Source organism: Suncus etruscus, chromosome 8 (assembly GCF_024139225.1).
Source record: "Suncus etruscus isolate mSunEtr1 chromosome 8, mSunEtr1.pri.cur, whole genome shotgun sequence".
NCBI classification, from domain to species: Eukaryota; Metazoa; Chordata; class Mammalia; order Eulipotyphla; family Soricidae; genus Suncus; species Suncus etruscus.
Window position 1 is genome coordinate 66,989,405 of NC_064855.1, and position 27,123 is coordinate 67,016,527.

General features: G+C 35.8%; 1 protein-coding gene across 1 annotated transcript in view; it reads left to right on the forward strand.

Moving 5' to 3' along the window:
* The window catches only part of TSC22D1 (TSC22 domain family member 1), a 121,654-nt gene that overhangs the window by 35,254 nt on the left and 59,277 nt on the right, over positions 1-27,123 (forward strand). The window lies entirely within an intron of this gene.

Here is a 27,123-nt window from a genome sequence, read left to right on the forward strand (position 1 = left end):
CTTGATAATGGGAGACCGGTTTATTTGTTCTCTAATTGCCCAGATTTCTTTCAACTGGTAAACATCATGCTTCTTCAGCAAAAGGAACTCTTCTAGCAGAGCCTTCATGGATGATATCTGTCACACATGCAGCACCTGCAGTTTGGAAGGCAGTGGTGAACGGAGCCATGCAATATATCTAGAAGACACCAGGATGAGAGAGCCACCTGATGTTGTCATTTATAAACATTTTTAAGATTTACTCTGGTGTACTCTTGGTCTGGAAATGGAAAGGCTCAAATAATGAAATAATTTTTTCTGAATGGAATTTTATATGGCCATGAGATAATTCCTTTCTAATTTAAAAGAATGAAATAGAGGAAGCATGAGAGACTCCTTTCTTTTAAAAAGAAATTCTCAGTATCTGTTTCACTTAAAAGATTTGTGGGACTTAACAAATCACCCTATTGAATCAGGCAAACATTTATTTAGTTGCATAGAACATCTAAAGTAATGATTTTATTTTTGTGGCCTGATACTGAAAAGAACTAATAAGGGTGAACATCTTAATTATTTCCAAATTACTTTTATTATTAAGATATACTCCTAGCTTATCTTTTCTCTGATCTTGAGCCCTATTCTTATTTGTCATAAAGATTCCAATATAGAAGCAGAAAAGGTATCTTTTGAGATCAGATTAGCTGCATATAGGTCTTCTGAAATAGTAAATACCTAATTTAAGTTATGGTATTGTTCTGCATTGAAGGCATGTAAAGTTTGAATGAAGCTGAAATAAAGCAGTGTTTTTTAGAACAAAGGCAACTAATTAATAAACCTCTATTTGTGAATGAGTATTACCAAAATAGTTTCCCAAACTCTTGATAGAAATAATTATCAGTGTTTCTATTTTTTATTGGTAGCTAGTCAAAAAGCTATTAAAGATATTTTTTGAAGATTTTGATGCTACTAATTTATTTTATTTGGTATATATTTTAAGTATATAAATTCTAGAATTATTAATATGGAAGCATCTGAAATACTTTAGCTCTCAAAGGATTCAGAAGCCACATTTGCTAAAATATAATCTAAGGCCTTTTGGGCTATCTATAAGACCATTTTCCTTGATTAATAACAGATGAATATTTGTATGTATAGTGCCTTAAAAATAAAAGATAGGGGCCGGGTGGTGGCGCTAGAGGTAAGGTGCCTGCCTTGCCTGCGCTAGCCTTGGACGGACCGTGGTTCGATCCCCCCGGCGTCCCATATGGTCCCCCAAGCCAGGAGCAACTTCTGAGCGCATAGCCAGGAGTAACCCCTGAGCGTTACCGGGTGTGGCCCAAAAACCAAAAAAAATAAAAAAATAAAAAAATAAAAGATAGCTTTTACTATTAAAAAGATAGCTTTTTCCTCTTAAATTTAACTAAATTTCCCTAAAACTCTGAATTCTCATGAACAGAGCTTTTTAATTCTTGATTTATTATTTGTTAAATGTTAATATGATATTGGTTTACAAACAGATAGACATATATTAAAATTACTCAGTATTTCAGAAATAACTTGAGGTAAACTGAAGGTGAAATTTGCTTGGAAAGTAAGTTAGCTGAACCTTGTTATGGCCTGTAAGATTTTTAGCCTTCTGTTTCAGCTTTAACAATGAAAATCTCTTAATCCATGCTTTGATTAAATTTTAGCTGTTTCTTTAAGTGTGCAAAAGAAATCTAAGTGCATTTCTATTTACCTCATACCACTGAAAACTTTAAAAGTGAAAGTTTTTGTATATTATTGTGAACTGATTTGTTTAAACCTTTTTTCTTTCAGACGTTTTTATATACGTGTCACATGCAATTTTAAATTTTCAGTGTTTATTTTATAAATATTAATATGAATTTTTTCCTAGAATGACTGTAATATTTGTATCATGTGTTTATTTGAAAACTAATAAATATTTTCTCCATGAAAAAAATGCACTTACTGATAAATGGTTTATTTTGTTTCAGGAATAGCAAATGAAAACCACAACAGTAATTTTTAGTGTATTTTAATTTTATGTCTCTTCCTTTACATATCTTGGGATATATTTTTTTTTCCTTGTGTATTAGATCTCCTTGAGAAACAAAATTTAATTGTTTAAATCAGTATTTGCCAAATTGATAAAATAGGGGATTTTAGCCTATTTTAATATATTTTTGATTGACCTCATCTTTGTTTCTGGAATTGGATATTTTTACTTTAATTACTCTATTTTAAAAAGATGTCTATTATAATAGATGTCTGTTTTAAAAAGCATTAAGGTTTTTAGCTAATATTGTAAATATTTTTTCTGTAGTACTTAATATACTTATAAATATTAAGTAGTACAGTAAAATTTAAAAACTAGATTGATCAAAATATAGCCCTTCTGAAATAGCAAATAAGAGACAGTTGTTTTACCCAGAAGAACATTTGAAAAGAATGATAATAGAACTCTCCTATTCTTAAACCCTATTAAGGAAGAATAAAAATTGTTGTATATTTTACTGTTTTGCTTAAGTAGTTGAACTCTTCCTAAGAGTTTCTTACTTTTAGTCTCATAAAGATTACATGGAAACAAATAAGAGTTTAGTTTTAATGATTCATTATAGCTTCATGTCCTTAAATATGCAGGGTCTTCTAGATGCAAGATGATTTCCCTTTTAAGAAGTGCACTACCCCCTAAAGAAATATGATGGGGTCTTAAACTAGAAATAAAAATAGATTTAATGACAACTTGTGGATTAAAGTGAAGTAATTTGAGTCTTCAAAGAAACTAGTCTTAAATTCTCCCCCAATTATATAAGACATTATGATTTAAATAACTATTGCATTTGTGAAGTGGTAAAGGAAGCTAAAATTAGCTGGTAAGTGTCGAAAAGATTCAGTGGTCAGTATTTTGTTTTTAGAATTTAAAACTGCTAAACGGTATATTACAAAGGAAAACTGTTTTACTTGAATACAAACAAAAAATTGGAACCATAACTCTAGGTCTATATAAAATGATGGGGGGGGGGTTTTAAATAAAAATATTGCACCAGAAACTTCAAACATACTACAAAGTAACAGTGAGACAAGATTTTAAAAGAATTCAATTACTTTTTATAACATGGATTTTTCTCCTGCATCATCAATAACTTCAAGATTAAAATTCTATGGAAACTTGAACTTGGCTTATCATTTTGGCTTGGAGATATAAGACCATAGGCTTATTTTACCTTCAAGCTTTGGATTAACTATTCTTTAAAATTTTGATTTTAGCAAGAAAACAAAGTTTAACATGACTTAAAAAACTTAGTCACATAAGCAATGTGACTGCAAAGCATTGATCTTATAGCTGATTGCAAATATGTGCACAGATTTTATTTTACTGTGGTATATTTAAACAATTAGACAAAATGTTACTACATAAATGTCTCAAGCAATTTCTTGCCTTTTACTCATATTTTTAGTCTCTATAAACAATGGTTTAATTGGTCCTAAAGTATGAAAGGTTTGCATTTCAAATAAATAGCATGTGTTTTTGCTTATTTTCTCCCACTAATGTGTACATTTAAAATAATTAAATTACTGCACAAGTTAGGGAAACTTGAAGTATGCATTGGCGTTTTCAGGAGTTGTGATCAAAGGGATTTCTCCTCAAGAGGTAAGGCATGGTATAAGTTAAAAAATCTTCAAAATGTATCCAGTTGTATTATTTGATCATAAACTATAACATATGCAAACGGAAAACAAATTTTCTTAAAATTTCCCAGAGAAAAGAAATGGATAAATCACATACTGGTATTTCTATGATGTCGGAAGATATTTAGAAACATTTGTTGCTAGTATTTGGGCATCTGCATTCCAAGGTCTCTCCTCATTTTCCCCTTAGTGTTTCTGAGCCATATTTAATTTAGTATTTCTTAAGCCTTGTACTTAAGCATATTGTACTCTGCAGGGAAAGTTGAATACATATTCCACAAGATTTTTGACAACTTTATTTTTACTGTGTACATCTATTTTTAGTAAACAATATCAAGAATTTAGAAAACAGTAATTGTACTTTATAATCTTTACTTTGAGAAATTAAAATTTATTTAAAAATTCAATTAAATACCAATTCAGGGATTATATTATTATTGAGGACAGAGAGTTAGTGTAGCCTATAATGTGCTTGCTTTGCATATCTTATCCCAGGTTTGATCCTTGACACCCATTATGGTCCCCTGAGCCCATCAGGAGTGATCCCTGTGCATAGATCCAGAAATAAACCCTGAATACTGCTGAATATTCACAAAAAAAGCCCACAAATATTGTTGATTAGCATTAAAACCGATCAGAGACAATATAGAAGAGTCAAGTGTTGGATCAGAGAGCACAGAGAATGTTACTTGCTTTACATTTGATCCATTCAAATCTCTGGCACTGCATATGGTCCCCTGAGGCAAAAAAAAAAAAAAAAAGTAGTTCACACCCGTTTGATGCTCAGGGGTTACTCCTGGCTAAGTGCTCAGAAATCACCCTGGCTTGGTCTTTCCTTGGCTAGCACTTGCAAGGCAGACACCTTACCTTTAGCGCCACCTCACTGGCCTCATAAGCAGTTCTTTTAAAATATTTTTGTTTTGGGGGCCACACCTAATGTTGCTCAGGGATTACTCTTGGCAATACTTAAGGGAGCATATAGATATGAGGAACTAATCCTGGGTTGGGTTTGTGCAAGTCAAGCACCTAACTGCTGTACTATCTCTGGTCTTGCTTCCATGTCCTTTTTAAATTGAAATGTACAGTAGAATTAAGGTTAAAAAGCAACAACATCATTTACTTTAGAGATTGCTGTCCAGTTATAACTTTTTTCTTTTTTGGTTTTTGGGTCACACCCGATAACCCTTGGGTTACTCCTGGCTATGTGCTCAGAAATTGCTCCTGGCTTTGGGGATCATATGGGCCACTGGGGATCGAACCCAGGTCTGTCCTGGGTCAACTGCATGCAAGGCAAACGTCCTACCACTGCGCTATTGCTCCAGCCTATACTTTTTTTTTGTTTTGTTTTGTTTTTGGGTCACACCGGCAGTGCTCAGGGATTACTCCTGGCTCCACGCTCAGAAATAGCTTCTGGCAGGCTCAGAGGACTATATGGGATGCTGGGGTTTGAACCAATGACCTGCGAGAAAGGCAAACGCTTTACCTCGATGCTATCTCTCCGCGCCCCCCCCCCCTTTTTTTGGGTCACACCCAACAGCGCTCAGGGGTTACTCCTGGCTCTGTGCTCAGAAATCGCTCCTGGCAGGCTCGGGGGCCCAGATGGGATGCCAGGATTCAAATCATATCCTCCCTCCATGCTATCTCTCTGGCCCCGTTCCTATAAATTTTTAATATAATATTGAAATACAGAAATGTTTGTAGGTCTCTTAACTGCATTCTTAGACAGTTGTACTGGTCTACCTGACTACCTTCTCATGCTGATCCTAGTTCTGGCTAACACAAACAGTTCTTAGAAAGTCTAAATTCTTTGAAAGATGAGCTGAGGACTGAGAGAGTACAATGGGTAAGGCACTTGCTTTATATATATCCAACCTGGGTTTTATCCCCAGCATTACAATCCCATACGATCCCCTGAGCACACAAGGAGTAACCTCTGAGCATCACTGGGGATGATCCCTAAACAACAAAAAAAAATTGATAACATTTTGATATTTAAAGACCCCTGTTATACCCCATCAGTTCCAAGTTTTTATGTCCTTCTAAATTAAACACCTCCATCCCACAGACCCTATTCATATAGCATAATTTTTTTTTTTTTTTTTTTTTTTTGGTTTTTGGGCCACACCTGGCAGTGCTCAGGGGTTACTCCTGGCTGTCTACTCAGAAATAGCTCCTGGCAGGCACGGGGGACCATATGGGACACCGGGATTCGAACCAACCACCTTTGATCCTGGATCGGCTGCTTGCAAGGCAAACACTGCTGTGCTATCTCTCCGGGCCCCATATAGCATAATTTAGAGATTCTAAAACATTTAGCGGATCTTCTCTAAAGAGTTTATTATTGTTTTAATGTGTGACACTAAGCCAGCACATGCATGTAAGACAGCCTGTTTTTAGCCTTGAAATTCTTAAGTATTTCTCTAGTAAGTTGCTTAATGATTGTATGCATATTGGCATTTTTTAGCAAAATATTCTAGTATACTTAAGATAATTAAAAGTAGGTAATACGTTCATGGAAGGACTAATTTAAATAGAAAAGGAAAAAATTGACAAAAAATAAGGTATGACTTAAAATAACTTATTAAAACTAGTCCTTTTGGCCAGAGAGATATTACAGGGTTTTAGGCATTTGTTATATGTTTAGTGGACCCTGGTTCGATCCCTAGCACCACCAGAAAGGATCCTTGAGCAATGCCAGGTGTGGCCCAAATTCACACCTGACAATGCACTAGTCTTTAATCATTTCTGGTTTATTTAATTTTTGTTCAAATTAGTTCTATGTTAAAATTTATATAACAGAACATGTTCCTTTTCAGATTGTCCTGGCTAATTTAAGGGACCTGTTGGAGTTAAACTGTTGAATTGTGACTGACATTCAGGAGAAAAATGAACCAGTATTCAATAACAAAACTAAAACGAGAAAAGAAAGTTCTTCAGTAGAAAAGTGTGGGATATATACTAAATGGCAGAAGATGGTGAAGAAGTAGCCCTGGAGATAGTGGTCCAAGTTTAAGAATAATCTTAACTGAAGCTATAACACAAAATACTATAGTAACATTGTTTTTGAATAATAACATTTTAAATGCCCAGCAAGATGTTTAGTTTTTCCCTTCCAGACCTTAAATTGAGTCCTAGGAAGACAAGAGTTTATTTTAATGCTCTCATGTAGTTCTCAGGGTAGATATATCTTTTGAGAACACTGGTTTGAAATAAAGGGAATAAGCTACCTTATCAGAATTTTAGAGAAGAGTTCAGTTTGCTGTCCAGCTATAACCTTTTTTTTTTTCTTTGGTTTTTGGGCCACACCCAATAACCCTTGGGTTACTCCTGGCTATGTGCTCAGAAATTGCTCCTGGCTTTGGGGACCATATGGGCCACCAGGAATCGAACCCAGGTCTGTCCTGGATCAACTGCATGCAAGGCAAACGTCCTACCACTGCGCTATTGCTCTAGCCCCTATACTTTTTTTTTTTTTTTTTTTTTTTTGGTTTTTGGTTTTTGGATCACACTGGCAGTGCTCAGGGATTACTCCTGGCTCCACGCTCAGAAATAGCTTCTGGCAGGCTCAGGGGACTATAAGGGATGCTGGGATTTGAACCATGGGTGTAGGGGAAGATTTTTAGGGCAAGTGGATGAAAGGATCAAATGAAAGATTTGTATGGTGAGTAGGAGGCTGGAAAGATAATCTAGTGGATAGGGAACTTGCCTTTCGTGTGTCCAATCTAGGTTTAATTCTGTGCCCCCATAATCCACCAGAAGTGTTCCCTGCGCAGAAAGCCAGGAATAAATCATGAGTATAATTCAGTGTGGCCCAAGAAACCAAAAGGGGAAAAATAAAAGAAACATTCACATTTATACTCTTTGTATTGTTCTTTAGGTGTTTTATTTCTTTCAAAGTTGGTAGACAGGATATTTCCCTCTCAGAGAAAGTATCATATTTTCAGAGGTTACAAAACCTCCCCAAGGCACATCATAATAAAGATGATATTTTAAGACTTGAACAATTAAAAGAATTCCATTGCACCAATTTGCACTAGTATGCATTTTTTAGCTGATTTTTTGGAGAAAGTAGTCTCAGTTATACAGAAAAACTGACTAGAAGATAATTACCATCTTTTACTGTTTCCCCTTCCATAATCTTCCCATTGACATTTTTTGCTTCTTCTGTATTGCTTTATGTTATAGTTAGTGAACTAATATTATCAATAGTTTTTCTTTTCTTTTTTTGTTACTTGAGTCATACCCTGTGAAGCTCAGGGGTTAATCCTGGTGGTGCTTGGAAGTCCATATAAGGTGCCAGGGATGAACCAAGGGTGGTTGTATGCAAGGTAGGCACCTACATACTGTATTCTCTGGCTCCCATGATAATCATTACTAAATTCCACAATTAACTTTAGGATTTGTTATTTCATTTGATTTCTGTGGATTTTTGTCAAATATATAATCTCTTGCAACACAATTCTAAAATCATACAGAAGTGACATGTTCAATTTGTTCATCCCATCACTTCCTCTCTGTATGGCCAACAGATCTTGCTCTGCTCAATTTGCCACTAGCAATGTACATTTTTTGTGACTTCATATCTCTTTTATATGTTAACAACTTTACATTATTGAGATCTACCAGTTATGTATCAATTTTTAAGGGCATCTTGATAGTTTTCAATTCTTGGCACTTACAAATCAAGATGCAGATTTTGTATGGGCGTAGTTTTCTACTTATTTAGGAAAAACAATCTCCGTGCTATTGCTGGATCTTAGAAGCTTATAAGAAAGTGCCCCGCTTCTACAGTGACTGTACTGTTTCACGTTTCTATATTAGTGAAAGGGAGTTAGACTTCTCTGCAGCCTTGGTAGCATGTGTAGTCAGCATTTTGGACTGGAGTCACTTTGATAGATATACAGTAGTATCTTTTTGCTTGGGTTTGTTTTTCCCTAGTGATATGATACTGAGCATCTTTTCATAGGCTTTTTTTTTTTTTTTTTTTTTCATTTGTATTCTGTCTTTGGTTAGGGATCTGTAAGTTCTTTTTTCCATTTTAAAAATCAGGGTTTTGTTTGTTCAGGAAAATTTTGCAGATATTAGATACTAGTCCTTGAAGATATTAGTATTTTTCCATATATTTCCTCCTAAGTGTGTGCCCTGTCTTTATTTTCTTGTTAGTTTATTTGGAGAGTAGGTAGAGAATGGTAGATTCATACCCGTGATTCTTGGGCTTGGACTCCAGGCTCTGTTCTTGGGAGTCACTCCCTTTTGTATTATCTCCCTAGGCCCTTTTAATTCAAAGTTTAGTGAAATTCACATCAATTTTGCAATGAGTGATGCTTATGATATTTTATCTAAAAACTCACTGCCCAGTCCATAGAAAACTTATAGGTTCTGAGTAATCTTTTTGTGAAAAAAGTAATCATTTGTAATCTTTGTGAAATGGTGTAAATATTTAGAGTTATGTTTTGTTTTGTCTTGCTTGTAAGTTACCTCTTTTGAATTTTCTTTCACTTTTAAGGATGGATATACTGTATTTGTTTGATGATGTTTTAATTTCCTTTGTATTGGTTAGGAATGGAATGGAATAGTGATAGAGTAGACATGTTCTTTATTTTAGAGAACAAGTATTGAGGGCCCGGAGAGATAGCACAGCAGTGTTTGCCTTGCAAGCAGCCGATCCAGGACCAAAGGTGGTTGGTTTGAATTCCGGTGTCTCATATGGCCCCCCTGTGCCTGCCAGGAGCTATTTCTGAGCAGACAGCCAGGAGTAACCCCCAAGCACCGCCGGGTATGGCCCAAAAGCCAAAAAGCAAAAGCCAAAAAAAAAAAAAAAAGAGAACAAGTATTTAGTTTTTTAAAATTACATTTGATGTTAGTCGTTAAGCTTATTTTGGTGGTATTTATTTTTTTTTTTATTACATTAAGAAAGTAAGCTTCCAGTTTTAGTTTCTTCAGTTTTTTATTTTATGCTTTGAGCCACATCTGGTCATACACAGGGCATCACATAGTGCTTGAAATTGAACTCTAGCCCTCCACATGCCAAGTGTACTCACGAGCCTAAAAGCTATTTCTCCAGCCTTCCTCATAATGTTTTGAAATCATAAATTGATATTGGTCTGCTTGAAATTATTTTTCTCTGCTGACATCATAGTTTTTCTCTTTTAGCCTAGTCATATGATGGTTATATCAAGTAGTATTTTTTCTGAATATTAAATCAGCCTTGCATACATGGAATAAAGTAAATTTGCTCATGGTATATAATTCTATTTTACACATTGTTGGATTAAGTTTCTTAGTATCTTGTCAAGGATTTTTGTATGAATGATAATGAGATCCTACCCTATAATTATCCTTTCTTGTAATGATTTTGTCTGGTTTTGATATTAGGTTAGTCCCATTAAATGAGTTTGAAATTATTCCCTCTGTTTCTATTCTCTGAAAGAGATTTTTGAAAATTGCTATAATTTTATTAAATACTTGGTAGGATTCACTAGTAAAATCATCTGGTTTTGGTTCTATTTGGGAATGTTGTTATTGAGTCTTGGTGCTATTAGGGAATGTTACTATGTATAAGCATAAAACTTATTTACTTGTGCATAAATTTTGGTAGATTGTAGCTTTTAATGAATTTAATAAGATACAGTGTTCCTTTCATCTTAAGTAATCAAATTTATGGGGATAGAGTTGTTGATATTATTTGTTGTCCCTTTTAAGCAGGGACTGCTCCCAAATGTTTAGGGGGCCTAATGACAGTTAACTGCACTGGACAGTTAAATGCTTGTGTCCAGTGCTTATGGGTGGCATCCATTGGAGCCACACCTACCAGTGCTCAGGAATTCATGTAAACCTGGGGCATTGTGTATGCAAGGCATCAACCTTTGTCCCCTGAGCTATCTCCCTGATCCTGTAAAAGTAACAGGGACTATCCATCAACCTCTACTAGATCATTCTGTTAAGCATCTATTTTGATATTTTCTTTCATCTTAAACCATATTGACTCCCCATTTTTGAATGGCTACTGCCATTTCTGCTGCATTATTACCAAGAGCTGTTTTAGTCCTATTGGTACAATTTTTCAGATACTGCTTTCCAAACAGACTTCTGTCTTGAATGTTGACTGCTATGAATGTTCTTGTTGAATCACGAAGGTCTTCCCGTGCCAAATCCACTGGGCACTGACCTGCCCCTTGTTCCTCGGCCTTCAAAAGAATTGAATGTAGTTGAACACTCTGACCTTCTGAAACACCCTTTCCTGGTTCCTTAACACCGTGTGCTTTTGCTTTTCCTCTGAGCCTTTTAGTTGTCATTGCTGGTCATTCTAATAAGGAATGTAGTTCTGTGCTTAGTTCTTGAATTTTCCCCTTCTCTTTTTTTCCTTTATACTCAGATTATTTCCTTGATAGTGCTTTTTTTGAAGAATGTCCCTGGATTTTTGTCCCCCTGCCCTTAATTCTAAGCTCTAGTCTTATTCACTTGGATAATTAAGAAATTTAATACTTTTTTTTTAATCTTGAACTGTCATTAAGATAGTTGGCCCCATTTCATTCCATGTTAGGTCAAAACTAGTGAGTTGCCTCCTCCTTACCTTCCAGTAGAATCTATTTATTAGATAGTATACTTTATTTGAAAAAACATTCTTTTATTTTTTAGAGAAGTTATAGGTTTATGGAAAAATTAAGCAACAAGTAGAGAGTTTCCATACTCAACCCTCTCCATATCCCACTGCTATTATCTTGCATTAGTTTGTTACATTTGTTGCTGTTGAACAAGTTTAGGTGGCATTCAAGCTCATGGTTTACAATAAGTTCATTCTTCCCCTCCCCCCATATATCCCGATGCTGCTAAATGCATAATGCAGTGTCTTCAAGATTACATATGTTAAAAGAATCACAGCCTTTTGCGTCTCTGTAGTTAGTCTGACCTGTTCATCCCTAATAAGTTAATGGAGATCAGGGAAAAATAAACCCAAGATGGCTGAATGCAAACTATTGCTCCAGGAATTAAACCCAGGCCCTTACACCTGCAAAAGTACCATATCCATTTTTGAACAATATCTTGGTTTCTTGAATTTTGATATTTTGAACTCTGAATATAGCCCCTATAACTACTCATGCATAGATTGTAGTATTGCCAGCCTGCGTGGTTCCCTGACTCCTTTTCTTTTTTCTCCCTCCATCTTCTCCTTCCCTCTTCCCTCCCTTCCTTCCTTTCACACTCAACAGAATAATTTCCCAAGGGCTCAGGGAACCATATAGAATACTGGGGTTGGAACCAGGTTGGCTGTATGTATTGCAAGCACCCTACTCACTGTACTGTACAATTTCTGGACCTGGAATCTCAGAATGCTATTGCAAGACCAAATCTCTATGCTTGTCTTTATCAGAATTCCTTCCACAGTGGTTGTGCTGTGTTGCTTTTCTACAAGCAGTGAAGTTCCTGTTGCTCTATCAGTATATCCCAGAATGGGTAATACTCTCTACCTCTCCAGTACAGGAATATTAGGATTGTGAGGAGACGTAAATTGTCTGTTACAATGGGGCAAGGGATAGATTTCTGTTAAGGTAGATTTAAAAGTGGGCAGTGGATGATAGGGCCATCCGAGTTAAGGAACTTGTGCCTTACTTAACAGCCATACCAGCATTTGATGGTGTTAGTATTTTGTCTTTTGGATTGTAGCCCTATAGTAGTTATTGGTGGTGTCTCGTTTGGTTTACTAGTGACATTTGACACTATCTGTTCATCTGCATATTTTCCCATTTGTATTTTATCTTTAGTGAGATGTCTTGGAATTTTGCCCATTTTTAAAAAGTAACTTTTTGTTGTTAGTAGTGAGTTTTGTCCTTTACCATCAGATAAGTATTTTACAAATATTTTCTCCTTTCAGTCTATGGCTTATTTTCCTTTTCTTAAATATATATATTAAATATATATTATTATATATTATATTAAATATATATATATTTATATTATATTAATATATATTATATATATTATTATATATATTAAATATATATATATTTCTTAAATATATATATATATTGGTTCCTTCTCTTGCCTTCATTGTTGATAGGATGGGACCTCAGACTTGTGCTTGGTTGTGGTGCTTGCACATTTTCTTTTGGTCTTGACAGGATTTGTTCATCAGGTAATGGTTTTGGCACATTGTCCATACCACCTGCCCATGGTCTCACTGTCTCAATTATGGTAGTGGACATACTGATTTATATTAGGAGCTCCTGCAGAGGCCATTGGACAGCAGGCTGCACTTTCTGGTCTTGGTGCTTGAACATCTTTGATTGGTGCACACTGATGGTTGCACTTTTAGCTGAAGTTCTCATATACACATACAAGCCAAAATTGCTTGCACTGTCAGAGGTCATAGCTGCAGAATCATCAGGAGTTAAACACATATCTTATTGTGGGTACTGTAAAGTACTGAGCTGTTCCCCAGACTCTCTCTTCCTCCCCCTAACTCTGTCTCTCTCCTCCCCCCTCAACTCTTCCCCCTCTCTTTGGGCACACTCAGCAGTGTTAAGGGATCACTCTGACTTGGCACTTAGGAATCATTCCTGGCCGTATGGGATGCTGGGGATTGAACTCCAGTCAGCCACATACAGGGTAAGATCCCTATCTGCTGTACTCTTCAGCTCCCATCTTAACTTTTTTTTTTTTTTTTTTTTGGTAATTTATTTAATTTTTTTTTTCCCAAGTAGTACTTGGGGTAAAAGTTACACTCTTGGTGTCATTGGGCTAATCTAGGCCAGTTAATTCACTGGGTCTGGAGATTGTACTTGGGCATCTTGGGGCTGTACCCACTGATGTTTGGGTGACCATGAGTTGTGAGGGACTGAACTGGGGTTCCTTATGGCAGATATATACTCTGACCCCTTTCCATTTCCCTGGCTTTCTTTTCCACATTTTCTTAACTGTGTCTTATACAGAAAAGAAGTCTTAATTTTAAACCAAAGTGTACATCATCAGTTCTTTTATGAGTTATACTTCGGTGTTTAGATATAACACCATGTACCAAACTCATGGTTTCCTGGAAGCTTTATAGCCTTGAGTTTTACATTTAGGTCTGATCTATTTTAAGTTAATTTTGTGAAAAAGGTGTAACAATTTTCTTATGCATTTGTATATTCAGTTGTTTTAAAACCATTTTTTTTTGTTTTTAAAATGACAGTCGTTTTTAAAATTGTCTTTGCTCCTTTTTTTTTCTTCAAAGATTTTCATCTAAATTTTTCACATTCTGGTTGTGCTACCTGGAGATTCTGTGCTGCTCACCAGTGTTTATCACATGGTCCCATTCCTGCCAGGTTGCATACTTAATATAGAGCTGCAGTGCTCAGGAAAGCATGTTTCTGTTGAGGTCTGGGTGCATGTGGACAGCCTTGGGGGTGAAACTGATGGCTTGCTTTTGAAAGGCAGCCATCTTTGCTTTTCCCTGAAACTTTTAGTTGTGTTCTCATTGTTGTGAGGATCCATTAGTAGGGCAGAGACAAAAATCCTTGGTATTCTGAAGTCTCAGAGACCAAGTTCCTATTGACCTCTTTCATCTCAGTTTTGTTACTTGTTGGTGGGCAACTTGATCATGCAGTTTATCTCAGTGCTGTGGTCAGTTTTTTTCCTCAGATATCTATCTTTTCTCAGATGCTCTTGGACAGGGTCAACATCCTTCCTTTCATTGTGTTCTGTACATGTTTCTCTTTTCTTCTTAGTCTTGATATTACATTTGTTTGTGTCATTTTAGTTTCTGGCTAAAAGCCTCCAAGAGTACTTTTATTTGCTTTTTGTGTATCATTTTAGATGCTGTTTAAGATGTCACTTTTTTTTTTTTTACTAATGAAAAATAATTTTTAAAAATGGTATCAATGGGGGCTGGAGTAGCGGTTTCACATGTGATAAGGCATTTTAACTTAGGACGGACCACGGTTCGATCCCCCGGCATTCCATATGGTCCCCCAAGCCAGGAGTGATTTCTGAGCATATAGCCAGCGAGCATTTGGTGTGGCCAAAAAAGCAAAAAAAAAAAAAAAAAAAAAAGAAAAAAAAGAAAAAAGTATCTATGAAAGATAAGTTCACACTAATGCTGGAAAGCTTTCCTGTAAAAGCTGAATTAGACCCCTTTATATGGTGGTTTAAGAAAAACATTTTCAGGGGCCAGAGTGATAATACTATACTTGTATGCAGTCATCCTGGGTTCAATCCCTTGAACCTTATATAGTCCCCCAAACCCCACTAGAGTGATCACTGAACTCAGCCAGGAGTAGGCCCTGGCTGCAAAACAAAAAACAAAAAAATAATTTTAGAACTTATGCATATATTACTTCTAGACACTAACATTTATCAAAAGTAAATGGTACTTTGTAATGCTATGACTACTCTAGCTTTCCAGAATTTAAAGGAATTGTTTGCTTCTAACCTTGGAAATATAATATTAAACTTATTTTTCAGTGGGATTATGTAAGCAGTTTTGATTGGTTTCTCAACTCCAAAGTGATTTTGTCTTGGGATTGCCTTTGGAAAGGGGAATTTAATGATAATTTGCTTTTTAGAATGTCACAAGAATTTTTAAATTTACTGTGATACACATAGCAAATCATTGTTTGCTTGTCTCACTCTTCAGTAACTTACCCTTTGGCTTCTCATACATTTTGTTGTTTATAGGAAGATTACCCTCTTCAATATATATTTTTATACCTTAGATCAAGAAATTCTTGGTATCATTCCAAGAGTCATTTCCTAGGAGATGTTTTTTTTTTTTTTGTCTTGACTCATTTTATATTTTTATCAAAGAAATTAAAACAGAAAGTCTCAGTTTGCCATTTGTCATTGTATGTTCCATAAAGGAAACTTTAGAAATCTGCTTATTAATCTTTTTATAAATATTAGGGTGTGTTTTGCAGAATTTCAACAAATAAGCACTGCTGGTAGCTTGACATTTTATAGTTAGAATTAACGAATCACTTCTGTCTTTTACAATCACTCAAAATGCTCATTAACTAAGTCATTTTGAAATAATGTACATCATTTCTCTTCTTAAATTCCCTAACATTCTTTGTGTGTGTGTGTGTGTGTGTGTGTGTGTGTGTGTGTGTGTGTGTGTGTGTGTGTGTCACACGTAGTGGTGTTCAGATTTTACTCCTGGCTTTGTGCTCAGAAATTGCTTCTGGCAGGCACAGACCATATGGGATGCTGGGATTCGAACCACCATCTATCCTGGATCAGTTGCGCGCAAGGCAAAGGCCCTACTGCTGTGCTATCTCTCTTGGCCCTAATCTCAGTTTTTAAAAGAATAAAAGAAGGCGGGAATGTTTGCCACATGGGATGCCATATGGGATTTGAACCACCTAAGTCCTGGATTGGCTGTGTACAAGACAAATGCCTTACCGCTGTGCTATCTCTCCGGCCCTTAAAGTCCCTATCATTCTTAATTTTATTTAATTTTTTTTTTAAATTTCCTATTATTCTTGAGCGTAGTTTTAGGGCATTTTTGAGATTAGCATACATTTTATGTTCAGAAAAATTTGTTGATGATTAAATATTGGTATACAACAAAATATTTCATCTAACCAAGCTGATATAGAGTAAAAAGTACATTGAAATAAAGAACTAATTCCCTTTGCTGAAGAAGTTAGATTTATTTTGAGAAAATATGTAGTTTGAATTAATAGGGAATTAATTGCTTCCAATTTAAATTAAAATTTAGTGTGTGGGGAAATAAGACAAAAATTATAATTGTATTTCTTTTCTAAAGATGAAACTTTTTTTTTTTTTTTTTTTTTTTTTGGTTTTTGGGCCACACCCTGTGACGCTCAGGGGTTACTCCTGGCTATGCGCTCAGAAGTTGCTCCTGGCTTGGGGGACCATATGGGACGCCGGGGGATCGAACCACGGTCCATCCTAGGCTAGCGCAGGCAAGGCAGGCACCTTACCTCTAGCGCCACCGCCCGGCCCCAAAGCCTTTTGTTTTGTTTTGTTTTTTGTTTTTTTGGGTCACACCCGGCAGTGCTCAGGGGTTACTCCTGGCTGTCTGCTCAGAAATAGCTCCTGGCAGGCACGGGGGACCACATGGGACACTGGGATTCGAACCAACCACCTTAGGTCCTGGCTCGGCTGCTTGTAAGGTAAACACTGCTGTGCTATCTCTCCGGAAGATGAAACTTTTTTTGTTTTTGTTTTTGTTTGGGGGGGGGTCTCACCCAGCAGCACTCAGGAGTCACTCCTGGTGCTACGCTCAAAAATTGCTCCTGGCAGGCATGGGGGACCATATGGGATGCCGGGATTTGAACCACCGTCCTTCTGCATGAAAGACAAAGGCCTTACGTCCATGCTATCTCTCCGACCCCAAGATGAAACTTTTTAAATTTAATACATTTTTAATGTTATCACTGAATAGTTTGAAAGTTATTTAGGTGAGTCTCAGTCATCTATTAACATCCATCCATCCAATGCACAATTCTCGCCATCACTGTCCCCAGTTACACCCTTTCTTTTAGACACTGCCCCCCTTTTAGACAATTATGTTATTTTTGCAATATTGGTATCATGTATATCACTTCACCCAGTTCCTATTATTGTCATAATCGTCCTTTCTCTGCTTTTTCTGTACTCCCCTGCTCTTTGGAAACTACTTTCTAAATTAAATTTACAGTATTCCTTAAAAGCAAAAAGTAACTTATTTAAGTTATATATTCTTATTATCAAAGTACTGATTAAACTATTGCTTTATAAAATGTCTAAAGTTTTAATTATAATTATTTAGTGATTTATTTATTTATTTATTTTTGCTTTCTGGGTCACACCTGGCAGCGCTCAGGGGTACTCACTCTACGCTCAGAAATAGCCCCCGGCAGGCTCGGGGGACCATATGGGATGCCGGGATTCAAACCATGGTCCTTCTGCATGCAAGGCAAATGCCTTACCTCCATGCTATCTCTCCGGCCCCCATTCAGTGATTTTTATAAGTAATTTTTATTTAATCATTTCAAGTATATGACCTATTTTTGTTTAAACAATGCAGACATCTTACAATACATTTTTGGATCTGTTATAATGTATTGTATTGTCATATTTCAGTGACCTATTTTACTCAGTTCACTAAAAATGTCACCTTTAATAAAGGATAATTGTAATGTAGGAAAGGTATTTCTCAGTGGTTCAACATCCCTCATAGTTTTGGATTGCTGAGACCTGAAAGCTCTACAAGGAATGAAGAGATTTATATATCAATTCTAACTTTTTAAATTTTTAGTAGAAACTGGATATATTTCTGGAGGTTTTGTTTTGTTTTGTTTTTTTAAGTTTTTGGGTCATATCTGGCAATGCTAAAGGGTTACTCCTGGCTCTGTGCTCAGAAATTGCCTCTGGCTAGCTAGCTCAGGTGACCATGTGGGATGCCAGGAATCAAACCACCATCTGTCCTGGGTTGGTTGCATGCAAGGCAAATGCCCTACCGCTGTGCTATCTCTTCGGCCCCTGGAGTATGATTTTTTTTAGGCATCATTTTTAAGTTGAAATTTGGCTGATAGGAAATGGAGAATCTAAATTATGTGTTAGCTTTTTATTCACCACTCTAAATCAGGGAGTTCTTAAAAAATAACACTTTCAACATTTCAGTAGAAATTACCAATAATGGTGATATTTCTAAACGTTGATTTTAAAATACTTTAGTATTTAAAAAATCTTAGGTGAGTAGTTTTTGGTTATTACTTTGTCCTTGTTATAGAAGGTGTTTTAATTTCTTTTTGGACCACACCCATTTGTGCTAATGGATCATTCCTGGTGGCATGCTGGGAACCATATGGGGTGCCAGGGATTGCTTTTGGCTTTCACCACCTTCCAAGTCTTTCTTCCTCCACACCACTCTTACACCTTTTGAAGTTGAGGCATATTAAATAAAGACTTTTTCCTGAGAGGAGGGAAATGGTGAACATTGGTGGCAGGGAAATTACACTGTTGAAGGGTGGTGTACATTCGATGACTGAAATTCAACCACAATTTTTGTAACCACGGTGCTTAAATTATTATGAAAAAATAAATAAATAGGGCCGGGAGAGATATAGCACAGCGGTGTTTGCCTTGCAAGCAACCAATCCAGGACCTAAGGTGGTCGGTTTGAATCCCGGTATCCCATATGGTTCCTCGTGCCTGCCAGGAGCTATTTCTGAGCAAATAGCCAGGAATAACCCCTGAGCAACGCTGGGTGTGGCCCAAAAACTAAAATAAATAAATAAATAAATAAATACAAATTGAAGAAGATACTATTTGCAGTTTCTTTATTGTGTAAACTAGTGATTTTTTTAAGTTCTCAATTTTTTTAGATGGAAACTGGCAATATTTTGATTTTTATACTTTAAGCACCGTGGTTGAAAAATTTTCATGATTCAGTTTCTTTCATAGAATATACACCACCCTTCACCAGTGCTATTTCCACCTCCAAAGTAAAGTTTCCTTTCTACCCCTCCCCTAACTGCCTTTGGGGAAGGCATTTTACCTCTCCCCAACCTTTCTCTTTCTTTCCCTCTCCCCTCTTCCCCCTTCTCTTTCTCCTTTTTTGACACTGATTTGCACTTTTGTTATTGAAGGAATACCACACATATCATTTTATCCTCTTTCAGCCCCCAGTTCTTGTCCAAAGTGAACAGTTTCAACTATTGTCATAGTGGACCCTTCTCTACCCTAACTGCACGCCCTAGTTTTTTTTTAAAAAAAAATATTTAAACCTATGGTTACAAATATGTTGATAACTGGGCTTCAGCCATCCTTCAATATATGTCATATATATATAAAACATATATGTCACACCCAGCAGTCCTCAGGGGTTACTCCTGGCTCTGTGCTCAGAAATGGCTCCTGTCGGGGCCAGAGAGATAGCATGGAGGTAGGGCATTTGCTTTGCATGCAGAAGGACCGTGGTTTGAATTCCGGCATCCTATATGGTCTCCCAAGCCTGCCAGGAGTGATTTTTGAGTGTAGAGCCAGGAGTAACCCCTGAATGCTGCTGGGTGTGACCCAAAATCCAAAAAAAAAAAAAAAAAAAAAAGGCTGCTGTCAGGCACTGGGGACCATATGGGATGCTGGAATTTGAACCACCATCTGTCCTGGATTGGCTGCATGCAAGGCAAATGCCCTACCACTGTGATATCTCTCTGCCCCCTTCCCTCAGTATTTTTTAATTAAAAGAATCACAAATTAAGGTAAATTTATATACATCCATTCTTAAAAATTCATCCTCATAGGAAATTATAAATTACAAAAGCACATATCCATTCTTGAGCCATGAAACCGGTGCCTTTTTCCAAGAGGTACAAGTTCATTGTGTGAATTGATTGGAAGATTGTGCTTTGAAACTAAGTCTTTTGTTATCACAGTAGTAAATCTTGAATGTTTTTATTTTAGCCCATTTAAAAAATTTCAATGAATTTCAAGTTTGTTGGAGTAAATAATATGTGAACTGATAGGATTAGATAATTTTCAGTCACTCCCTGTATTAAAAATATCCTAGTGATTCTTTTTGTAAAGTATTTTTTTTAATTAGCAGTAGTGTTGAAGAGATAAAACAGCATGTAGGGTGTTTGCCTTACATGTAGACAACCCCAGTTTGATCCCATATGGAACTACAGGCAACACCAGAAATGGTTCCTAGGTGGAGAACCTGGAATAAACTCTGAGCACTGTTGTGTGGGGTCCTCAACCCCACAAACAACTACATTAATGAATTACTGTAGCATTTTTAATTAAAGTTTGCTTATGCTTTATAATTTTACAATACTGTTGATGAAATGGTTTCATGTATACAATATTTTAACACCACACCTACTAGAGTGTCTTGTTTAACTTCACCATTGTTCCAGGATCCCTCCCTCAAGTCCCTTCCTACAAGGAAATAATCTCTTCCTCAACCTCTCCCACCTGCATATCTATCCTAGAACATTTACTGTGTTTTCATTTCAATGTCTTTGCTGCAAAAACTTGCCTAAATTGATGAATTTACAGATATAGCAACTCATGCAAAAATTAACTCTGCGAAACCTTTCTTGGGCTAAAGCTTTTCATCTGAAGCTACAATTTCTTAGAGAAAAATTTTGCTGTTAAAATCATATTTTTTCCAATAAAACTTTTTAATGATTCACAGAGACACAATACTAGTTGTGGGTTGGAAACAGATTCTAGCAAATAAGAGATATGTACCAAAAATGGCTTTTCTATTCCACTTTCATGTTACATAATTTGTTATAATACTTCTTCATACATTAAAGTTTTTCCTATTAATATTCACTGATTATAGATTGCATTTTAACTTGCCACCATGCTGTTTTATCATTTTGCTCACTTTTGCCATAGGAAGAACAATCTTTTTCCTAACTGGACTGTTTATTGTTGATTAGTAATATTTAGTGACTATTGTAAAATATTGAAAGAACTGAATTGAGTATTTCCCGGTGTTAAACATATCATTGAATAAAATACAGTTATATAGTCCAGAGATTGTTCAATGAGCAGAGTCATAGCAAAATGTTTTGGACATACAAAATTCATTCTGGATGGGAGTTAACCCCACCCACTCCACCTCCACTACCTTGTGTAGTGTCAAAACTATAAAAAAGCAAATTTAGATATTTATCTTGGAGCCAGAGCGGTAGCACAGCGGTAGGGATATGCCTTGCACACGGTTGCCTAGGACAGACCTGGGTTCGATCCCCAGCGTTCCATATGGTCTCCCGAGCCTTCCAGGAGCAATTTCTGAGTGTACAACCAGGAGTAACCCTTGAGCGTCATCAGGTGTGGCCTGAAAAGCAAAAAAAAAAAAAAAAAAAAAAAAAAGGTATCTTTATTTTGGGTGTTTAAGCTGTCTAAGTCTAAGATGTTTTACTTCTTAATATTCATAGCACAGTATTTATTGGGACTTGGTTACTTTTAATAATAGACATTAGTTTATTACAAATTGAGTTCCTAATAGTTTTGAGGTTTCTTTTCTCACAGATCTGCTAATGCTGATCTACTAATCAATCTACTAATGCTGAATAGGGTATTTGTTAGTAGAGTTTTTTTTTTTGTTTTGTTTTGGTTTGGTTTGGTTTTGGGGCCACACCTGGTGGTTACTCCTGGCTGTCTGCTCAGAAATAGCTCCTGGCAGGCACGGGGGACCATATGGGACACGTGGGATTCGAACCAACCACCTTTGTTCCTGGATTGGCTGCTTGCAAGGCAAACGCCGCTGTGCTATCTCTCCGGGCCCAGATTTTGGTAGATTAGGGAAAGTATTTCTGTACATTTTTAGTTAGAAAATTTAATGATTCTTTTCTGTTGTATTATTTAAATTATAGGAGATTCTATTTTTGTTTGTTTGTTTGTTTGTTTGTTTTTAGGCCACACCTGGCAATACTTATGTTACTCTTGGGTCTGCCCTGAGGAATTACTCCTGGCAGGGTTCAGGGGACAATATGATGCTGGAGATCAAACCCAGTTTAGTCTAGGGTAAAACAAGAGATTTAATCTAACACCCAATTTTTTATTAATATTTTAGTGCAGTGGTGATAATTTAATTTTTTACAGCAATGGTGTTCGCCCATATTTTAGATGAAATCAACATAAACTAGCGCATAATATGTAAGGAAATATTTGTGCAATTGGCTATAGAACCTAAGATAAAGTTTTGAAAATGGCTAATATTTCAGTTGTTACTTCTGATGATTTAAAAGGAGTTTGTGTATGTGTTTATTTAATACATATGTACAATAGAATTAGGTTATAATTATACAGTATATCCATGTATTTGTATATAAATACATATACATCTATGAACATTTTATTGATTTCAGGTAAGAAGGAAATACAATTTATCAGGCAGTTGTAATTCTAGGCTGCTTTCAATCCCCACCCCTTATATTAAAAGAATTGTTGATATACTATAAAAAATTCTGAGATAAGGAGATAGCAGAAAAACTGAGTGAGCAGCAACTGGATTACATGGGGAGAGAGATTGCCTGATTGCTAAAGATTGTTTTAGATGTGATCACTCGGCTTTTGTGAAAGAATTTTGTGAAAGAATTTCTCTCTTTTAGTGCTGTTTCAAGAACAGGAAGGCAGGTAGTTATAGCAGCAAAACTTCTAAAATTCTGTATGTGAGGGAGTACTTTGTTTTCATTTTTTTTTCTACTCTGGATTTGTTATTGTTGTTTATTTGGTCACACCTGGTGATGCTCAGGGATTATTTCTGTTATGCATTCAGAAATCGCTCCTGGCTTGGGGGGACCATATGGGGTGCCAGGGAATCGAAGCACAGTCTCATTGTGCAAGGCAGACACCCTACCGCTTGTGCCATTGCTCTGGCCCCTACTCTAGATTTTTTTTTAAATAATAATTTTTATTGTGACCATATAGTAACAAATCTTTCACAGTAGTATTTAAGGTACATAGTGACAATGAATCAGGGCCATTCCCACCAGCAGGGTTGTCCTCCCTCCACCCCTTTTCCCAGCACGTGTCCCATATCTCCCCTTTATCCCCCAGAGTGCTAGTAAAACTGTTCCCCTCTGTGTACAGCTTGTTGTAGATAGGGTATCAATTCTGTTGATGTTTAAGTCGGATCATTTTTTAATTCCACTCAATTTTCATATGGCTGTTTGGTCCTGGTACCATTCCTTTTTATTTTCCCCTGCAATTTATGAGGTAAACAAGATGATTCACGCTATGTGGTTCTGCTGGAAGAAGACAAAGAAAAAAGGAAAAAAAAAAAGAGAGAGAGAGAAAGCAGCTACCATAAAAATAAAGAGCACTAGCAGCAAAGAATCACCAAATAATAAATAATAACCACAAGAGTGAAAAATACTCTGAATTTTTTTTCTTTGTGGTTTTTTTTTTTTGGGGGGGGGGGTCGCACCCGGCAGTGCTCAGGGGTTGTTCCTGGCTCCAGGTTTAGAAACTGCTCCTGGCAGGCACGGGGGACCATATGGGGCACTGGGATTCGAACCGATGACCTCCTGCATGAAGAGCAAACGCCTTACCTCCATGCTATCTCTCCGGCCCCTACTCTGAATTTTTTAATCGAGTGTTTGCTAGTTTAACAAACTCATATTTTACTTTATTTTTGTGATTGGGAAGGTCATATATTTCTTTGTTTGTTTGGTTTTTTTGAGGGGGGTCACACCCAGTAGCACTCAGGGGTTTCTCCTGGTCTACGCTCAGAAATCGTTCCTGGTAGGCTCAGAGGACCATATAGCATGCTAGAATTTGAACCACTGACCTTCTGCATGCAAGGCAAACGCTTTACCTCCATGCTATCTCTCCAGCCCCGGTCATATATTTCTTATGCATTGTTATCCTGGATATGTTTTGAAGATGACTTAGATATATGTAAGGTGTCAATGTTCACTTTATTCCTGCCAGCTGACAAATTCCCACTATCTGTTAAGCCCAGGTACTATTTAGGAGCCTGAATTCCAGTTGCAGAAAAATTTATTTATTAAAAGCTTAAGAGACATAATACAGATTTTTAAAAATATGTAATGTATCAGAATCAGTTGACATTCATTTGGAAGAAAGTAGAATGAAGAGATGTCTCCTTGTTCAGTATCGGTACATTGATTATGCTCAACAAAGAAACTATTTAAAAATCTATAATTGTTGAAGCTCTTTAGTAACACATAGACCTGGGAATAATACATATATATTAGTTAAAACATTTGGAAGCAACTTTTTGAAAATAAGGTCTATGTGTATTAAAAGCAACGTTACTTTTATTTTCAACCATTTTAAAAAGGATTATACAGAGGTAGTATGATTTACTCTGAGAATTGATTTCAGATTTTGTTTAAGAATATCCTCATTTTTCTGTGAAATGACATGATTATTTTAAATGAGGTTGTTTTGTTTCTTTAAAAATTAAAAAAAAATTTTTTTTGATAGTCTTGAGGCCGGGAAGGTGGTGCTAGAGGTAAGGTGTCTGCCTTGCAAAAGCTAGTGTAGGACGGACCACGGTTCGATCTCCCAGCGTCTCATATGGTCCCCCCCAAGTCAGGGGCGATTTCTGAGCGCATAGCCAGGAGTAACCCTTGAGCGTCAAATGGGTGTGGCCCAAAAACAAAAAAAAATTTTTTTGATAGTCTAAAAATGGTATATATTGTGAACTATTGCTGTTACTTTCTCTCAGACTCATACTTTGTTCCTCTAGCCCTAGTCAGTCATCATTAAGTCTTTTGTATGTTCTGTCACATGTTATAAATGCATATTCAAGTAGAAAAAAATACTTTTTTATTTAGAAATTTTTCATACAAAAGCCATCACCAAACGAACGTCTGATTGTTTCCCATTCTTCATTCTTTTTCTTTTGCATATGTATAATACTGTATTATATGGCTATGTCATATCCAATTTTTAACTCATGTTACTTAAGTTAATTATCTTTTGCTCCTGTTAATTAGATAGCAGCCTTATATGTAAATAGTTTCCTATCTCCATAAATCTATTCATAAGTTAAATTCTCAGAAATATAATTGCAGGGACGAGTATGATTGTCAACTTGCTGTCTGATGACTATATCAATTTATCCTCACATTGGTAATGGATGACAGTGTGCTTCCTTTCTGCCTTATCACTAGGATATGTGATTTAACTTTCTGATTTTGCTCAGTAGTTAGGTAAAAATTATATCTTAAGAGTAGATTGAGATTTAATTTGTATTTTTCTTAGTTTTTTTTCTTAAACTTTTTTCATACATATTTTTCTTTTATTAATACCAGATAATAGAGTACTTTTTTCTTTTCTTTAAACAAATTACCTCTTTAGTAATATGAATAACCAGTATCTTTCCCAGATTAATATTTTAGCTTTTGGTTTTGCTCAGAAGTTTTTCCCTTTTCCCTTGTTGTATTTTTTGGTGGGGTGTGTGTGGTTTTTGTTAGTTTTGTTGTTTGTTCTAAATGCTTAGCTTACTTGAGTGCAGATATACAAGGTGAAAGTGATGAGATGAGGCTGATTATGGACTAACAGTGTTGATGGTGGTGGATGTGAACGGTCTTTTTCAGTTAGCTATTAAGGTTTCTGATGAATCAGGCAAATTCATGATAAAATTGAAAATAACAGTCAGATTTTAAAAGCTGACTTCTTTCCCAGTGAACTCACATGATTTCAGGGGTTATTAAATTTGTCAGGTTACTCTCTTCTTAATCCACTTGTCACATTTCCAAGTGTGAAGATCTATTTCTATTACTAATTTTTCCCAGAAATATTTTTATTAAAAAACCCATGGTGACTAAGGAAAAACATGATCAAAAATACTGCTTTTATTTCTTGCAGAAAGACTGATAAAATATGACCAAAAATGCTGCTTTTATTTTTTGAAGAAAGACTGATATGAATTGATATAGTTGCCAAAAACATGGACATAAATTTGTAAAAAAGTGTATGAGTTTATATTTAAGATACACACAGTCCAGACTGTCATTAATTAAATAATAAATCCTGTACACTAAGTATAATTGACCCCTTGATGAAATATCAAAATAGTATAAAAAGTCAGCCAGCCCCAAGTCTCATTTAGGAACACTCATTATTAAGAATGTTTCATAAGAGTTAGAACTGGGAAGACAGTGGATAATGTGTGGTCACATTTTAGTCTAGCAAGTGACATAAATTGATTTGAAGGAGAGAAAAGTTAGAAGTGGTGGCAAGAAGATCATCTAGTTGGTAATTTTAGGATTTAGTCGCGCTGATATGGTCCTAAATTAGGACAGAAGCTTTAAAGATTAGAATGAAGAGATTAACTTTGGAAATATATATAAAAATTTATAAAAGAAAAATTAAGAATAACCTAGTGTGCTAGGCGGAGATTAGTTCTTTTTCACAGTAACAGAATATCTGAGGATTATACACTAAGGGAAATTTTGATTACTTTTATGTACATATTGTGTTTGCAAAAAATCTAAGTAGAGATGGCCAGCATTCAAGTTTGAGCCTGAAGATTAGAATAAGACCGAAGTGAAGATGCTCATTTAGGAACTGTCATTTCATAAAAGTGATAATTAGAGGTAAATAAGTAAAGCAGATGACTCTGAAGTGTGTGTTGCAAATTGTAGGTAGAAGGTTTGGAAACACCTGCTTGCATAGTTCTTTAATTTGAATTGCTGTCCAAACTCTCCTTGTAAAGAAATCCTGAATAGTCTTTCAGTATTTGAATTAAAATCTATTTTGATCAGGAAACCATTTTTAACTATTTTCTCTAGAAAGTTGAAAAAAGATGTTTATTGGTAGGTAATATTTTTTTAAAAATCATAAGGAAACACATTTTAGGTTCCTGAAATCAATGAAAGCATTGAGACTTGGCTGGAGGGTTCCTGATTTTAAGGACAATAGATTTCTGTTTAGAAAGCAGAGATTTTTAGATTGGGTAGTATTTTCTAATTGTCACTTTGAACAACTACTGTATCAGCTAATTGTGTGCTAGATGTTTGAGATAAAATG